The sequence below is a fragment of the Pezoporus wallicus genome, unplaced genomic scaffold, assembly GCF_028554395.1.
Source record: "Pezoporus wallicus isolate ANWC-B61680 ecotype Strahan unplaced genomic scaffold, APGP_CSIRO_Pwel_v1 contig_11646, whole genome shotgun sequence".
NCBI lineage: Eukaryota > Metazoa > Chordata > Aves > Psittaciformes > Psittacidae > Pezoporus > Pezoporus wallicus.
Window position 1 is genome coordinate 589,522 of NW_026642060.1, and position 16,797 is coordinate 606,318.

The following is a 16,797-nucleotide window of genomic DNA, read 5'->3' on the forward strand; positions in this document are numbered from 1 at the left end:
CTTTCCACGGAGGCAGTGACGTGCGCTGCCTGTGGGGGATGTTTCTGGTGTTGCTGTGATTGTTTCAGGCGGAGCGAGGCCCGTGCAGCCTCTCCTGCAGTTGCCTCGAGCTGGATGTTGTCGGCATCCCATTCGTGCCGCTCACCGTTCCGTTCTGTGTCAAAAAACGGGCCTGGGCTCGCTGTGCTCGGTACCTGCGTGTGCGGGAGAGGCCCTTGCGTCCCAAGTAGATCCTTGTGTCCCCATCCTCACCCTCTAGAGGGAAAACTGCCTGTGGCACCCGTGCCCAGTGTTCTTCATTCCCATGAATGCTGCACAAAAGGGCTGTTACCTGTAAATGTTTTCCTTGAGTTGCCATTTCCCACTGCCTAATGATGCTAATTGTCTTCTGGGCCATGAGGACTGGAGCAGCTCTGCTCTGGAGCCAGGCTGAGAGAGCTGGGCTGGGGCAGCCTGGACAAGAGAAGGCTCCTGAAGGGGAGACCTGAGAGCAGCTCCAGTGCCTAAAGGGGCTGCAGGAAAGCTGGAGAGGGGCTTGGGACAAGGGCCTGTAGGGACAGGCCAAGGGGAATGGCTTTAACCTGCCCGAGGGGAGACTGAGCTGAGCTCTTAGGCAGAAGCTCTTCCCTGTGAGGGTGCTGAGGCGCTGGCACAGGGTGCCCAGAGAAGCTGTGGCTGCCCCATCCCTGGCAGTGTTCAAGGCCAGGTTGGACACAGGGGCTTGGAGCAAGCTGCTCTAGTGGAAGGGGTCCCTGCCCGTGGCAGGAGTTGGAGCTGGAGGAGCTTTAAGGTCCCTCCCAACCCAAACAGTCTGGGATTCATTCTGTGAGTCTGTGTTTAAAGTTCTACTTTATTTTAGTGTCAAAAGCACTGTGGTGCTGTTCAGCTCAGAGCCCCGAGAGGGGAAGAAAGGCAAAAGCAGTCACACTGCACAGATGGAACTGGAGCAGCCACAGAGGCTCGAGCCCTTCCCCTCAAAGGCAAGCACCTCTCCTCACATCACAGGAGCGTGTTCATGGCTGTGCTCTGTGCATGTCAGGGCACCTTACGGGCCAGGTGCACCCAAGGGAAGACCAGGGACTACAACAAGCTCCTTCACCCACTTCTGAGGCAAGATACCATAAACCAAAGGGAGTGGGTGGGAGGTTTGCTTGATACCTCTGTTTCTGTGCGACTTCACAGGGAGAGCTCTGCGCCCTGTTTTGCTTATACAACAAGATGAATAATAACTTAAAGGGGCAAGTTTGGGTCGCTGAGATTTCACAGAATCCCAGCCTGGTTTGGGTTGGAAGGGACCTTAAAGCTCATCCAGTTCCAACCCCTACCATGGGCAGAGACTCCTTCCATTAGAGCAGCTTGCTCCAAGCCCCATCCAGCCAATTTAAGTGTAAAGTTCTTACTTTGACAGCTGCCCTAACCTCTTTGTGGTTAGTATTTATCATGCAAGTTGATTCCCTCTGCCAAGAAGTTGCATACTTCTGAGGCATCGCCATGAAAATGGAGAGAAATAGCCAGTTGCATGCAAAAGAATTACGTTGCTAATAAGAAAATGACAAAAAGCTTTGCTTTGCTGTTCTTCAACATCCTGTCTTGGATCAAGTGTTCTGCATGGCCCGTGCCAGCTGGAGGTGGGAAGTGCTCAGGGTTCCCAGCCAGGGATGGGTGGAAAGAGCAGGTGAGAAGCCATAGGGCTGTGCTGCTGCTGTTTCTCCATCTTGTAGGAAGTGTCAAGGAATCCTTCGTGCTCTGTGCCACTGCATATCTGTCTCCTTTAAAAGACGGATTTAATAGTAATCCCATCAGGAATTTTTGTCTAGTGAGGAAAACAGGATATTGTTTCAGGATATCAGGCAACAAAGCTGTCCTTGAAAAGCAACCTTGAGCAGCCTTGCAGTCCTGCTACTGGCTGCATGTACTGTGGACACTAAGCAAGTTCAAAGCAGGGTACAGCCAAACCGTTTTTCTTCCAGGGTGCAAGAGAGGCCATGGCAGAGCAATTCCAGATCAGGTTTTCTGTGTCCTGTTGTAAACTCTAAGGGCTGTAGTAATCTTAAAATACAATCACTAGCTCTGGTTTCGCTTGGAGTTAATGTCTCTAGCAGGTGTAAAAGTCTAGCTCTCTCATCTGTCGTGAATACGCATGTCCTGCTTGATAAGAGAGGTAACATGAGTCCAAATCCAGGAATTATTGGGAATCTCTAGGGAAAGTCTGTTCTTTCGAGATACCCTGTCTAGTTTCCTGACTAAGCTTCGGGAAAAGGTTTTCTGACCTTTTGGATTCACATTTCTCTTCAACTGAGCTTCCAGGCTTTGAGTTTACCCATCACAGCAACCCTGTGACAATGGAGAGGGAAGAGAAGGTGTCAGAGTGCGGTCCTTGGGGAACGCACAGGTTCTGCCTCCCTTGCATGATAAAGGACAACATTGTTCAGGGGTGTGTTGGTGTAACAGCCTCTGTTGATGTTTAGAACCTTAGGAAGAAAGTGTCTGCTTCTGTTTAAAACGGCCATTAATGTGCCATAGCAAACCTTTGCACTTGTGGTTTGTCTTTACACTCATTTAGGTCAATGCTTATTCTCACCCATTGGGCTCCCTTTGCTGCTCTGTCCCCTGCCTGCCGTCGAGGTCACCCATGCATCCCTTTGGGGATGCAGGACATTCTTCAGCAAGGTTGTGTCTCCACAGACTGGTCCCAAGTGCCCGGGTCCAGAAACCAGGGACTGCATCAGAGAGACCTGCATCTGCTGGCGTGATGGCAGAAACAGGAGTCAAGGTGTTTCTTCCACTCACACCCTATAGCTGTTACCCAATGGTAGCAGAGCTAATTCTGTATCAGAACCGGTTGAAGTGGAGCTGTGATGAGACAAATACAGTCATTTGGAGCATGAGATGATGCGAGCCCAGCAGAAGGAGGATAATCTCCCATCGTGTCTCCAAAGGGTGACTGCCACCTCCATGTGCACCTGAGGACAGCACAGAGGCGGTTAGAGGCACGTGGCAGCAGGTAAGCTGCTCCTGCTGTTGCTGTGTGGGCAGAGGGTAACTGTGCTCTGTGGAGAACTTTTCCTGCTGTGTTTGCTTTGATCCAGCTTTTCTGCATCCCGCCTGGGAGATGCACCGTGCCACATGCCTGGCTCCAGCCTGTCACGCCTGCTCTCCACTGCCAGGAGAAGAACGATCCTCTTGGCAAGCTTGCTCAGAAATAAGGGGTCCTTGACCACATGGAGACCACGTAGCAAATGTTAAGAGACGTCACATGTAGGCTGTAGTCCTCCCTTGACCCTGGCACTGTGCCTGTTCCTCATCTTCTGGGGTGAGTGCTTTCTGGCTCCTTTCCCCGGGCCCCTCATGCTGCAGTCTACACCAGCGTGTCACCTTTTGCCAAGGAGCTTATCTGGCACAAGAAATACTATCTCTGTTCCTCCTCCCTTGCTGTCCCTGGAGCCAGAGGAAAGCGATGCTATTCCAATGTACTTTCCAATGCTAATTCGCTGCTTTGGGAGGGTCTTCGCTCACTCTTCAGGCAGTGTGGGGGCTGCCATCCTTCCCTGCAGATTGCCATTCCGTCTGTTCCCAGCGCAGTGACTCGTTCCTTCCACGCTTTCCTTCCTCATTTCCCAAGTGCTGGCTGCCTGACAAGCACATCTTGGCAGCTCTGAGTAAGCAGCTCATCCTATAGGGTCTATAGCAGGTGCTGTCAGTGCCTCTGCACAGGTAGGGGAAGGGGCTCAATCCTCTGCTTGGAGGCGAATCCCACCCCAGGAACTGCACCTCTGCAAGTGAGCGGGCTGGGATGGGGCATCACCACGTGCTGTGGGTGACACAGAGGCCCCATCCTCAGGGTGAATGAATGCCCAGCTCCAGCCCAGCCACACCGCTGTCCTGAGACCCAAACCAGTCTGACCAGTACGAGATCCTGTCCTGCAGCATACACCACATGGTGGGATCTTCCTCAGCAAGTTTCTGGCAGACCTGGTGACCCCTGAGGAAAGAGGCAGGGATACCAGCAGTACTTCTCACTGTGTCCAGCTCTCCCATGGGATCACTGCTGTCCCAGAACATGCTGTTTTAATGACTCTATTCCTGTTCTCGGGGTGGGGAGGAAAAGGTGGGAGCTCTGCATATAATTTTAACCATATCCTGCACCAAATAGCTTCATATGTCAATAACACTGCCTCACCTGCATGGACCTCTCCCTCGTATTTCTGCCCAGAGAGCATGTTTCTTCCTTGTTTCATAGCCTGCCTTGTGTGATCCTTGGATGTTGGGAGGCTGGTGGCATTTACGGCCATGTCTCTTGATCTTCAAGCAGGCTGCAGCATCTCTCCCTCTTCTCACGACTCATCTTTAGGATCCATTTCCACTGCTGGTGGGTTTGGTGACTTGGCTGCTTCTGGAAGGATGGCACCTTCAGTGATCTTGGGGTAGCATCACCATGGGGATAAGCTGGAGCTGCAGGCTGCTCTCCAGCTCTACTCCTGTTTTGCAGTGTATGCAGCAGATGTTTCCTTGGGATGTTGTACAAAAGCCAGCTCCTCTTTCTAGTACTTGAAATCTGTGGTCCTGCGCCATCCTGGGCAAGCTTGGGGCACTCTCAGAGGTCTGAAAAGGAAGGGAGAGGACAGCCTGAGAGCCAAGTGGACAGCAGGCAGCCTGCCTTCCTCCAGGCACGGGGCTTGCCCCGCTGGCCCTGCCTCCTGTGGAGGTACCTCTTGGCCCTGGCTGTGCTGCTCCCACCGCTCCATCACACAGGGCTGCCCATAGCCCTGGGGCAGCGATTCCTGCTGCCTCCAGTAACCACCAGCCCTCGGTGTTCCCCACAGAGGGGATCACTGGGGAGGCCCAGTGCACTTGGGGCTTTGGCACATGAATGTGTGGAGTCTGGGAGCCGCAGGGCAGGGACAGCAGAATCTGAGGCTTTACCAAGCGCTGCTTATGGAGGAGGAGGGTGAGCGCCACGGACCTGGGTGTGAAGCATCATGCTCCCAAACCCCATGAATGGCCTCAGGCACCATCAGGGCCACTCCTGGCTGCTAAGCGGGGCTGTGTGCTCCTGCCCCACACTGTGCTGTCTATGTCTCCCCTGGCACCCTCCTCCCAAGCCACTGAGATGTCAATGGCTGCGCGAGTCCCCGCTGAGCACTGAGCCAAGCGCCTGCCGAGAACAGACAAAACACAGCCCCCAGTATTTGTTCTGAATCCTGCCCAGAGCTGCTTTGGCCTCAATGAGACTGGAGGATTATTTTCTTTAAGTATTTTTAAACCTAGAGCCTGGCAAGTAGCAGAGGCCTGGGATTTCCTGGCTTAAGCGCACAGGTCGTGGACATCCAGGAGCCTGCTTCTGCCACTCCACCTGGGAAGCCATGGCTGCCAGCACTGGGCTGAACCAGGATGATCTTAAGGTCCTTTCCAACCCTATCTATTCTATGATTCTATGAGCAAGCTGGCAGGTGCTTGGGAAGGAAGCAGCCTGCGAAGGGAGCAATTCATGCTCTCCTGGGGCTCCATGCGTGCAGCACCCCGTGGGCTGAGCATTCGTATCCATCCTCAGAGGAGACACGGAACCCTACCCCTCTGCCAAGCACCAGTGCAGAGCTCCATGCCACAGGCACTGCCCAGCCTGGGCTGCTCCGTTTCTAGGTGAGCATCAGGAAGGAAAGACAGAAGCTGCAGGGAGGAGGTCAGGGACATGCTCACTTCCTCCTGCCTCAGCCCTCGGGTGAGCTGCTGATGGTTCAGACTGGGTGTCCAAGCGGGAACACCACTGGAGCTGCATCACTGGGCTGCGTGGGGCGAGCACGGGTGAAAGGCAGCGAATGCCGAGCTCTGCTTGTTGTGCTGTCCTCATGGCTGGCTTTACCAGCGCTGCTGCCTTGATGTTTCCCTCGCTGGCAGGAGCTGGGAGTAGTTTGCTCCCATTCAGCTCCGGTGAGCACACAACCTGTTATGTACACGTGTCAATACACATTTGTGCTGCTTGTTCCAAAACCCCACTTGTTCTGGGCCCAAAGAGCTGGGACTGACAATGTTGGGAAAGCCACTGTCCCCTGGCCTTGTGCCACCGTGCTTGTTTGGGGGAAAGGTCCCTGGAGAGGAGCTCACAGCCCGTGCCCAGTACCAGGTTCCTGTTGACAAGGAGCAGCCCCCAGCTATGGGCAGGGGTGGGGGGGTCCCACAGGCTCTGCTCCCTCCCAGGGCCCAGCTCAGCATCATTCCAAGCCCTGGGAAGGAGAGATCAGGGAGCAGCGCCCATGGCCAGTGGAGAGGGGAGGGGAGGTGGTGGGGCCACAGGCAGTGGCCAGAGCCCATCCCAAAGGCTTGCGTGGAGCCGGCTCCTTCTGAAGTGGGTCAGGTCCCTTCCCTGCACAAACACAGGCCTAAGTCCAGCACCACCAAAGTACACTGAAAGCTGGAGGCAGCCCTGGCCTTGGGGACTTTGCCTTGTGCTGCCAGGGAGGCTGGGATTTCATGTCCTGCCGGCAGCAAGGGTTGGAGTGGGATGGATTCAAGTGGCTTTTCCTTGGGAAGCAGCTGCTGCTTCATTAGGGACCTGCATCCACTGCTCCATCACACATCCCGCCTCTGCATCGCCGGGATGCTCTGCCCACTCTGCAGCTCCTTCTCCTCCATCTCCTCTTCCTTCACAGCCCCTCACAAACCACCCTCAGCTTTGTGCTGCTGCTTGGTGGCTGCACAGCCCGTCTGGGAGATAGCACTGTCCTCAGGGGTGAGCAGCAAGGAGCTTGTGTGAGAGAAAACACATTTACAGACCCCAAGTCGTGCCTTCTAAGTCCACATTGCTAGGGACACGGTTCTGCTAAGTAAGTGTCTGTCAAAGCTGGTTCTCACTGGCAAATTCAGTTCTGCTTTCTTCTTAGAACCCCAGACTGGTTTGGGGCGGAAGGGAACTTAAAGCTCCTCCAGCTCCAACCCCTGCCACAGGCAGGGACGCCTTCCACTAGAGCAGGGTGCTCCAAGCCCCGTCCAACCTGGCCTTGAACGCTTGATGTGCTTCTCATGTTTGCTTTACACAGACTCTGGTGGCTGAGCTGTACAAGCAGGAGAAGAGCCATAAAGCAACTTAATGAGTCTTATGTACAAGCCAGAACTGCTTCCTCACCCAGGCAGATGCCCAGTGAGATGTCTTCTGACCTACCTACCCACCACAGAGGCAAAACAGCCCATGGCATGAACACCAGCACGGGCACAGGGTGTGTGCGTGCTCCATCTCCAAAGAGCCTCAGAAGAAAACCCTTGCAACAACCCCAGTTACCATCCAAACAAATCCCGGATCTTCCATAAACAGAGAACGGGGTTAAATGTGCCTAATAAGCTGCTCCTTCTGAATTATCATCCCTGCTCTAATAATAGCTGATAAGCCGGTCTTTTGTGGGACAACAAACATTTGTGTTATTCCCCAAGCCCAGCTCCAGCAGAAATAAAGCCAGCCCTTGTTTGGAAGCAGGAGGTCATGCTCCATCTTAGGATAAAGGCGCTGCTACCCTTTCCCTGGTTTCCAGGGTTAAAAGAACAAAATGTCTTGGGTGACAAAGACACTTAGAGAAAATGAGAGCAGGAGCAGCTAAAGACAAGTGGAACACACTGGCATGAGGCTCCCCTCACATGTGTGTTTAGCAGATAATTTGTTATCATCCCAGTCCAAAGTTAACCTGCTGGAAAGCTGCTGCAGGAGACTTGGCTGCATCTGCGGTGTTTCAGATTGCAGTGTTTCAGCTGCCACAGAAGCTTGTTTTTGATTAAACCCCTTGCTGCCGGGTACAAATACTTCTTTTTCTCTGGGTGGAAGTTCATTGGGGCACAAGCACCAAAGATCATTAATCCCTGCTAAAACACAGACTGTGTACCTAGCGCTGTGGCTTGGCCAGCAGCAGCTCTCATGGGGCTGGGTGACGCTACTCCGCAGCCTCCACTTCCCCATCCCACGCTGGAGGGAGGAGGAAGAGGATGATGGAGGGTTTCCTCCCACCCTCTGCCAGCCCTGGGTTTGGGGGATCCAGGCATGGTCCCGGTGGGTTGGGGTCTCACATCGCTGCACTGGTCAGGTGTCCACCTCCCCTCCTGCTGCCCCCTGATCCCCCCATGCAGCTCCAGGAGCCCCAGCGCAGGGGTGTTCTCCATCATCTCCTCCTCGGCCACAGCAGGAAGCTGTGGTCAAGGCTGCCCCAGCTCATCTGCTATTCTTACACAGCTCGGGGGACGTGAGTGTGTTTTTGCTGTCTTGGAGACTGGATTCGCCTCCGCTGTGACTTGGAAAAGCAGATGACGATGTTGTAGGGAGCCAAGGGAGCAGAGGGGGAGGTACGCGGTGTGGGGTCACAGGAGACATTGGTCTGGCCATCAACAGCCACAGACCTCTTCAGGTCCCACACAGCATCCCAGCCACTAACCCCTCTGGCTCCACGAGATGCTCTGATTGTGCTCTGCCAGGATACCTGAGGTTCAGCTCTTCACTTTCCCTCCCCAGGTCTGGGCTCTGCTGAATCCATCCCACACAGGAGGAGCCCAGCACCGGGGGACACAGTAGGGATCCGGCTCTGGAGCACTGCGTGCGATGCTGCATGTCAGGATGCACAACTGCATCTCCCCTCTGCCCGGGGATGCTATCGCTAGGAACAGACCCCAGCCCTATGCTGCCAGGGCAGGAATGGCAACATCCCCTTGGCAAGTTCCCTCACAGCCACAGAAGCTCTGCGCCCTGCCACAAAGCCACCACATCCCAGCCTCTTGTGCACCTTGGACAGCCCGAGGTGCCAAATAGCACCAGCCACCCTTGGGTAGCAGATCCTCCTCTGCTGAAGGGTCCCCGACCAAGCTCCAGCAAAGTGATGTCCTGGGCATGTCCTCATGATCATCAGCCATGGACATAGGACAAGGGATAATGGGTTAAAATTTAAACGGGAGATTCAGGTTGGACCTAAGGCAGAAGCTCTTCCCTGTGAGGGTGCTGAGGCGCTGGCACAGGGTGCCCAGAGAAGCTGTGGCTGCCCCATCCCTGGCAGTGTTCAAGGCCAGGTTGGACACAGGGGCTTGGAGCAAGCTGCTCTAGTGGAAGGGGTCCCTGCCCGTGGCAGGGGTTGGAACTGGATGAGCTTTAAGGTCCCTTCCAACCCAAACCAGGTTGAGATTCTCTGCTGGGGCAGCGCATGCACGTGGCTGTGTAATGCTGTAACAGGATTACCCCGGGACACGATGGCTGTGAAATAATCCATGGGTATCATTCAGTAAATCCCAGGATCCAATTACCCTTCCACATGACACCCTTCCCGGGCAGGGGGAGGCCGGGGGGCCACAGCCCAGCTCCCTGCCCCTCCAACAGCCTCCAGCTCGGCCCCTCTGCTCCCTGCCCCTCTCTGCCTCCGTGTCACTTAAGATTAGCACAGTTTGTGTTACCCCGCGGGAGCCCCGAGCCTCTGCCAGGCTCTGTTGTGTTTCCTCGCCCGGTTCCGCGCTCCCAGCACTGTGCTGGCCTCCCTGCCCAGCCAGACCTGGAGCCGGGAAGCTGCTGCTCTGCTCGGGAAGCGAGGCCGGGATGGGATGGGATGGGATGGGATGGGATGGGATGCGACAGAGCCAGTCTGGCCAGCCAGGAGGTCCATGGGATGCAGGAGAGGAGAGCCCCGGCACGCATCCTGCCTCCCACAGCAACACAGTTGTTTGCAAACAGTTTTCCAGGGCATTTTCCTTGTTCCAGCAGCTGCTCCCTGCAGCCAGCGTATCCCTTTCTGTGAGAATAAAGCCTGGGGCATGGGTACACCAGCACTCCAGGCCTTGGCAGCAGTGCCAGGGCATGCAGGACACCCTGCGGCCGGTTCAGCATGCTCTGCTCGGGGCACGGCAGCCGCTGCTGGTGCTGGCAGGGGTTCAGACACCAGCACTGTTGCCAAACCAAGCAGGGAGTGTGGCCAGATGCAGATTTCGGCTCTGGGTTTGGAGCCTTTGAATCACTGGCCGGCTGCCAGGCTTGTTATTTGTTAGTCAAAGTATTGTTTTCCCAAGTGAATTTCAAGCTGGGCAGAGGGAACGTGGTGGGGAGCCCTCGTCATCCCCAGTGCCACGGGAGCAGGGGCGAGGGCAGGATGCTGCAGTGTGTTCCCCCTGCCCAGGAGACCCCAGGCTTGCAGCGGCTGCGGTGGTGCCAGCAGAGCTTCACACCAGGAAGCCTTGAATTCACCTCGCTGCAGAGGGAATACAGGCAGAACTCACACACATGGGGCAGAGCCCATGGACCAGCCTCGTCTGGAGCAGGGTCTGCATCCCTGCAGATCCCAAACGCTGCATGAGCCTTGGTGAGGAATTCAGAGGCTTGTGACCCCAGGCATGGAGCCCCAGCGTGAGCAGGAGATTCCTGACATCCCTTTGTATCTGGAAAACCCTGGGGTCTCCCCTTAACCAGGCCTTGGTCCTGCCTGGGTCTGCTCAGCTGGATGCTGGAGCCCATAGAGGCACACACTGGCCCTTAGCTTGGACCACACACTGCCCGCTTGCCCTCCGGCACAGGGAGCTGCTCTGCACCTAGAGCTTTGTGCTGCACCAGTTTGCACTGGCTGAGCCCAGGGGTGCAGGCAGCATTCCTGGAAAGGCACCGAGCTTCCCGCATCCATCCATGCAGCCACCGGGCACCAAGAGCAGCCACTGCGGTGCCTGCGAGCAGCCCTGACCTGAGCAAGCGGAGTCAGTGGGAAACACAACAGAACAGGGGCAATTTGCAGGGGAAGAAATTGCTTTTCCACTTTGGAAACCTGATCCTCGGATCCATTTTGCTCCGGAGAAGGGAAACAAAAGCTTTGGGAGGGAAGGGAGGTAAGTGCCAGCAGGAGGGAGCCTGCAGGGCTCTGGCCAGAGCAGGGCACAGGCGACTGGAGCGTGTCCTGTCACCCCCTGCACTTCCCAGCTCCCTGCTGCCTTCCCTGCCATTGTTGGGCAGCCCCAGGGGTGAGGCTGCTCTTCCTCCTTGCCTCCTGCCTGCCCTTCCGCTCCAAATCCTGCCCCACCACCGTGCCTGCGTCCAGCACCCCAGGGACATGGGGCAGGGCTCCCTCCCCTCCTGCCTGCCCCGACACCAGGGGAACAGCAACTGGATCAGCCTAAGGCCAGGATCCTGCCCCACACAGCCTGGGCTGCTCGCAGCAGCCAGAGGCGAGGGCTCTGGTTATCCTCTGGTGCCCCATTGGCCTCTCTGTTTAGACAGCTAAACCTCCATGATCCCATCCTCAGGCAGAGCCATTTCTGTCACATTACTGCATTGCCGTGACATTAAGGTGGTGGAATTTGGAAGGACACCTTTCCACGGAGCTGTTGTTCCTGTGGTTCCCCAGACCGCAGCCGCATCCCTGCATCTCAGAGGGCAGACAGAGCCCATCTGATGGCTGTGCCCTGCAAGGCTGCAAGGCTGCCTGTGCTGATGGGGTGGGAGAGATGTCAGTCCCCCAGCACACGGAGATCCTCAGCACAGAGCTGGGCAGCCCCCCACACAGCATGGGTGCAGGCAGAGGGGTCTGCAGGAGCTCCGGTGCCATGGGTCCATGTCCCAGACAACGCTGGAAGATGAATGATGTTTGTTTTAGGCAGTGCCTTACCGCAAACCAGAGGGCTCATGCTCCAGGGCTTCATTCAGATAACGGCCTTGGTATGAGAACAAGCTCCCCTGGTGAGGTGCAATTTGGAGAAGTTGAATGGAGGCTCCAAAATTGGTTGAAAAGAAAGAGATTAGGATCGGTATTTGTCCTCTTTTTTTGTCCTTTTTCCTTCCTACTGGAGCAAAAATATTCCTGTTTATTGCTATAAACCCTTGGGGGCTCTCTGGTAAACTCCCAGCGGGAATGACTGTCTCAAGAGATCAGAGATACCCAAGAACATCCCCTTGCCAACTTTGCAGTTACTGTTAGCTCTAATCAGGCTCCTTGATCTCCCCCTGCCGTGGTATTTGGGAAACCAGCACAGGTCAAACGCAGGACAGTTCCCTTATCGTTACCAGACACCCAAAATCCCCCTTTAGGCCACACAGCAGCGTGGGCACCTTCCTCATGTCTTCTCCTGCAGCCTGGCTTTGGGTTCCTGCACCTCCATGCCTGTGAAGCACCGTGGCCATTCATCCCCTTGCCTGCGCTGCGCTGCCCCTGTGCTCACACCCTCCTAAGGAAATAAAGCATCACTGTCCTATTCATGATGAGAGGTCTGGAGCAATATTATTTCCCAGAGTCACCTCCCGGTTCCCATATTCATTTTCCAGGCAGCACAGCCAGTAGCCTGGCAACACGGTGACCTTGTGCTCCGTGCAGTGCTGAGCGTTTTATCAGCCACACTGGGCTCTCTCCATCGCTCCGTGTTGCCGAGCCCCTCATTAGTACAATTAATAAGCAGCTTCTGTCAATTCAATCAAATGCCAAGCTCGACAGCGGGAGAAAGCTTTGGCAGATCAAGTAGGGGAGATTCTGGGCAGCACTGGGAAATGGCAGGAAAGCTTTCATCTCCCCCAAGGAGCCGAACAAGTCTGGAATTGTGGGATTGGGATTCTCTCAGGTCATGTTTATTTATCGCCCGCTCGTTAGTATAATAAATCAGGTCCCCTGTCACTTTGAATGAAGTCATAGGTTGCTGGAAGGAACTTGGCAGAACACCTTGATATTATTAGGGATGGTGCGGACAAAGCCTCATGAAAGGCGATGCGCTGGCCGGGGTGTGCAAGCACCTCACACGCACCCACTCGGCCCCGCACCCCACCAGCAGAAGGTCACCACCAGCCTGGGCCAGTGTGGTCATCCCAGGGCAGTGCCCAGGGACCGGGATGGTCTCAGGACACACCAAGCTGTATGGCCCAGGTACCTGATAGCCTTGGAAGGGATGCTTCTCCCTGCTCCTGCTCCCTGCTCCAGCAGACATGCGCGGTGGGACACATCCCAGTCCTGGCCCTGCTCTCTTCCTGCTTGTGCACATGGGCAGGATGTGGCCAGGTCAGTGCTGAGCCCGGGGCAGGCAGCACAGGCACCAGGCCTGCACCCACAGACACGTGTATGGGGCACACGTGATGATGCTTTGCCTTTCACACCTCTTTGCGTCCTGCCAGACTTTGCCCTGGCTCTGACGTCGGTGTGCTCTTTGGATCCATGCAGCGGTGGTGCCCAGCGGTGCTGGTGCTCACACACTGCATGACTGCGGTTCCTGAGGCTGACCCACCCCTGTGTCCTCTGAGCAGGGCCTGCCAGCAGCGAGGGACCAAGAGGTGGTTTTGCAGAGCCTTCAGCATCACAGTTCCTCCTGAACTGGGGGAATGGGACTTGGGAGTCTGCCAGAAGTGCTGGACAGGTCACAGTCTCCTTGCCTGGATCTGATGCTTTTCATAGAACCCCAGCCTGGTTTCTGTTGGAAGGGACCTTAAAGCTCCTCCAGTTCCAAGCCCTGCCACAGGCAGGGACCCCTTCCACTAGAGCAGCTTGCTCCAAGCCCCTGTGTCCAACCTGCCCTTGAACACTGCCAGGGATGGGGCAGCCACAGCTTCTCTGGGCACCCTGTGCCAGCGCCTCAGCACCCTCACAGGGAAGAGCTTCTGCCTAAGAGCTCATCTCAGTCTCCCCTCTGGCAGGTTCAAGCCATTCCCCTTGGCCTGTCCCTACATCCCTTGTCCCAAGCCCCTCTCCAGCTTTCCTGCAGCCCCTTCAGGCACTGGAGCTGCTCTCAGGTCTCCCCTTCAGGAGCCTTCTCTTCTCCAGGCTGCCCCAGCCCAGCTCTCTCAGCCTGGCTCCAGAGCAGAGCTGCTCCAGCCCTCGCAGCATCTCCATGGCCTCCTCTGGCCTCACTCCAACAGCTCCACGTCCCTCTTGTGCTGCTGCCCCAGAGCTGGATCAGGGCTGCAGGGGGGGGGGGTCTCCCCAGAGTGCATCAGAGGGGCAGGATCCCCTCCCTGAGCTGCTGCTCCCGCTCTGCAGAGGCAGCCCAGGACACAGCTCAAGCACACACTGAAGCTGGGTCATGGAGTGCTTCTGTAGCTCAGTACTTTCCGCACCAGAGAGCAGATCTGCAGCGTGGCTCCTCTCCTATGGCTGGATGTAATTTTGGGTGGCGATGAGGAACAGCTGGGGCTGGTCTGTAGCAGTCTGAGTGCCCCAAATAAAGCAGCATCACAGGTGTATGTCCCAAAAACGTTCCTAAAATAAACTTCCCAGGAAACCCTTTGATCTGGTCTGACGATGAAATGTGTAAATCCGAATAAAGTAATTGGAAAAAAAAATAAAGATTAATTTCCATTTAGTTTAAATATGGGTAAAGGTTATAAACTAACAGCTCTACTTTATTGTTCCATTTATGTGACAGTGTTTGGTCTCCATGCTGGGATTGAGCTGTTCCCAATTTATTGCTCATAGACCCACTTTAAGGAGACAGATAACTCTCAGTTTCAGTCTCTGAGCTGGACCTGCACCACCAGAGAAATGCAGGCTCGTCCGACCTGCATCCTGTGTGCTGCAGCCTTCCCCACGCCAACCCATCCCCATCCCTGTCCCCATCCCCTGTCCAGCATTCCATCGGTGGCTGGGAAGCGCCTGGGGCTCTGCTCACACTCATCAGCTCTCTTGACTCCAGCTGACCCATAAATGTTGGAGGAAACAAACAAACCACCCCCAGGGGAGGGAGAGGAAGGACTGTAGGTGTTGGCCGCATGTCTGCAGAGCCAAGAGGGGATCCAGATGAAGATGCCATTATGTTGTAGTGATTTCCCAGGAAAAACAGGACTGGAGATCTCCATACTGTTCCTGGGAAGCACTTGGTGACTGGGAGGGTGTGGATGCAGGGCAGGGATGTTCTGGGATTTTGCTGTTACTTCCTGACGATGTGAATGACACCAGGAACAGACACGACTGCAAACCCACAGCTCTGCAGCTCCTGCTGCACTGTGGCAGCCAGGACGAGGTGCCGGTGCCCGGCTCCAGCAGCGCACATCCCCATGGGACCGCCAGCGGCAGCAGGGCTGGGGCTTGGCTCCAGCTCCTGGCCGAACAAAGGGGGTTTCAGAGGATGAGCAGGAGCTGCACTTGGGGAAGCACATGCACACGAGCACAACCACAGGCACCACAGCTGTGGGGTTGTGCTCCTGCAGCCACCAAACCAAACCAAACCAAACAGACCTGGGGCCAGGGAGGAGACCGTGCTGGTGGGGTGTCTCTGTCAGTGCTCTGAGCAAGACCTGTTCTTTGCCACCCTTTGTTCTAAGGGACTTTGCCACCCTTTTGAGGGGCTGTTTGAAGGCAGGGTGGCTGTGGGAAGGTCTGTACCCAGCTCCTGGCAGGGATGTACAGCAGATTGCTGCATTCCCGTGGTGTTCAGGGGAGGCACAGTGCTGCCAGTCCCCTGGTTCTCACCCCTTCTAACCAAGCTCAGTGCCCTGGACTTGGGGGCCATGGGCACACACAGCCTGGGAGTGGGCTGGAGGAGAGGGGACATTTCACCAAGTGCCAGCCAGGCCCCCAGCCTCTGGAGCAGCCTCAGTCCTTGAGCATCCCAGTGCCATCAAGAGGGAGGGTCTGTGGGTAAGGGAATCTTCCCCACAGTGCCAGACCTCTCCAAGCATACCCAGGCAAATCACTTGCATCTTTTGCAAAGCCTGGCCTAAATAAACCACCAGCTGAGCATCCCATGGATCCTCAGTTGCTGCTGCTGCCTGTGTGGGGGCACGGCAGGCTGAAGATGCAGCTCCCTCCCTCTCCTGAGCTGCAGGGGTCCATGCTGCAGCCACCATTCCTGGAAAGCCAGTAAACGCCACCTCCCTCATTTTTCCTTGAGCAACGGGGGTCTTGGCATCTCCCTCAACTCATTTCCTCTCCCAGCTCTTGTTGACCCAGCAGCTGCAGGAGAACAATGAGCCAAGGGCGGCAGAGCAACACTGCCCCTTCCTCGGGGCAACAGGGGCAGACGGAGAAGGGGCTGGTCAGGGAGTTGGGGGACAAAGGTTTTTATTGTGAGTTATGGGCCAGGCTGACACCCGCCACCCTCCACCGGGGTCACTGCAAGGAGGACGGTATCAGACTGAGCTCATTCAGCCCATGCTTGTCAAGGCTCCCCGGTTTTCCAGCCTGTGAGGAGCAGGGATGCGAGCTCGCTCTTACCTGGAGGGAGAGCTGATTGGGGAGAGCCGTGTGTGCTCCGGGAGAGGGCTTCCCAGCTGGAGGTGCAGCAGAGAGAGCCCAGCCAAGGTCAGAGTCCTGCTCCCAGCGAGCCCCCAATGCTGCCAGGGTGCGAGGAGGGAGCGGAGCTGCGGGGCTGGGAGCCCAGCACCTCCCCGCGCCCCCATCCCGGAGCAGCCAGGGGTTCGCTCAGCACCCCAGGACCACCCGGGCTCCTCCATCAGGGCTCTTGTGCCATCCAGTGGCGAAGGCCCGGCCCGGCGCAGGCTGAGCCTTCCCACGCCGCAGCTCAGCGCTGGGAAGGAGGGAGCCAAGGGCTGGAGAGCATCACTCCAGAGTGCAGGGGCTGAGGATGCCAAGGGGACGTGCTGGGCCTCTGGAGGCATGCACAGACCCCGGATGCGCCTGGCAGGGTACGCAGGGGGCTCTGGCAGATGCTGTGTCAAGAGCCCAGAGCTCCCCGGGGTGCTCCAGAAGGAGCAGAGCAGGCTGAGGGTGCTGAGCAGGGCTGGGCTGCAGCAGAGCCTCCTGCCCCTGCCATGGAGATCCAGCAGTGACCTGTGCTGAGGAGGAAAGAGGCTCCTCGTGTCAGGGAGAGGAGCCGTGCAAGTCCTTCCCTGGGGAGCCCCATGCTCACACCACTCATCCCAGCCAGGGACAAGGC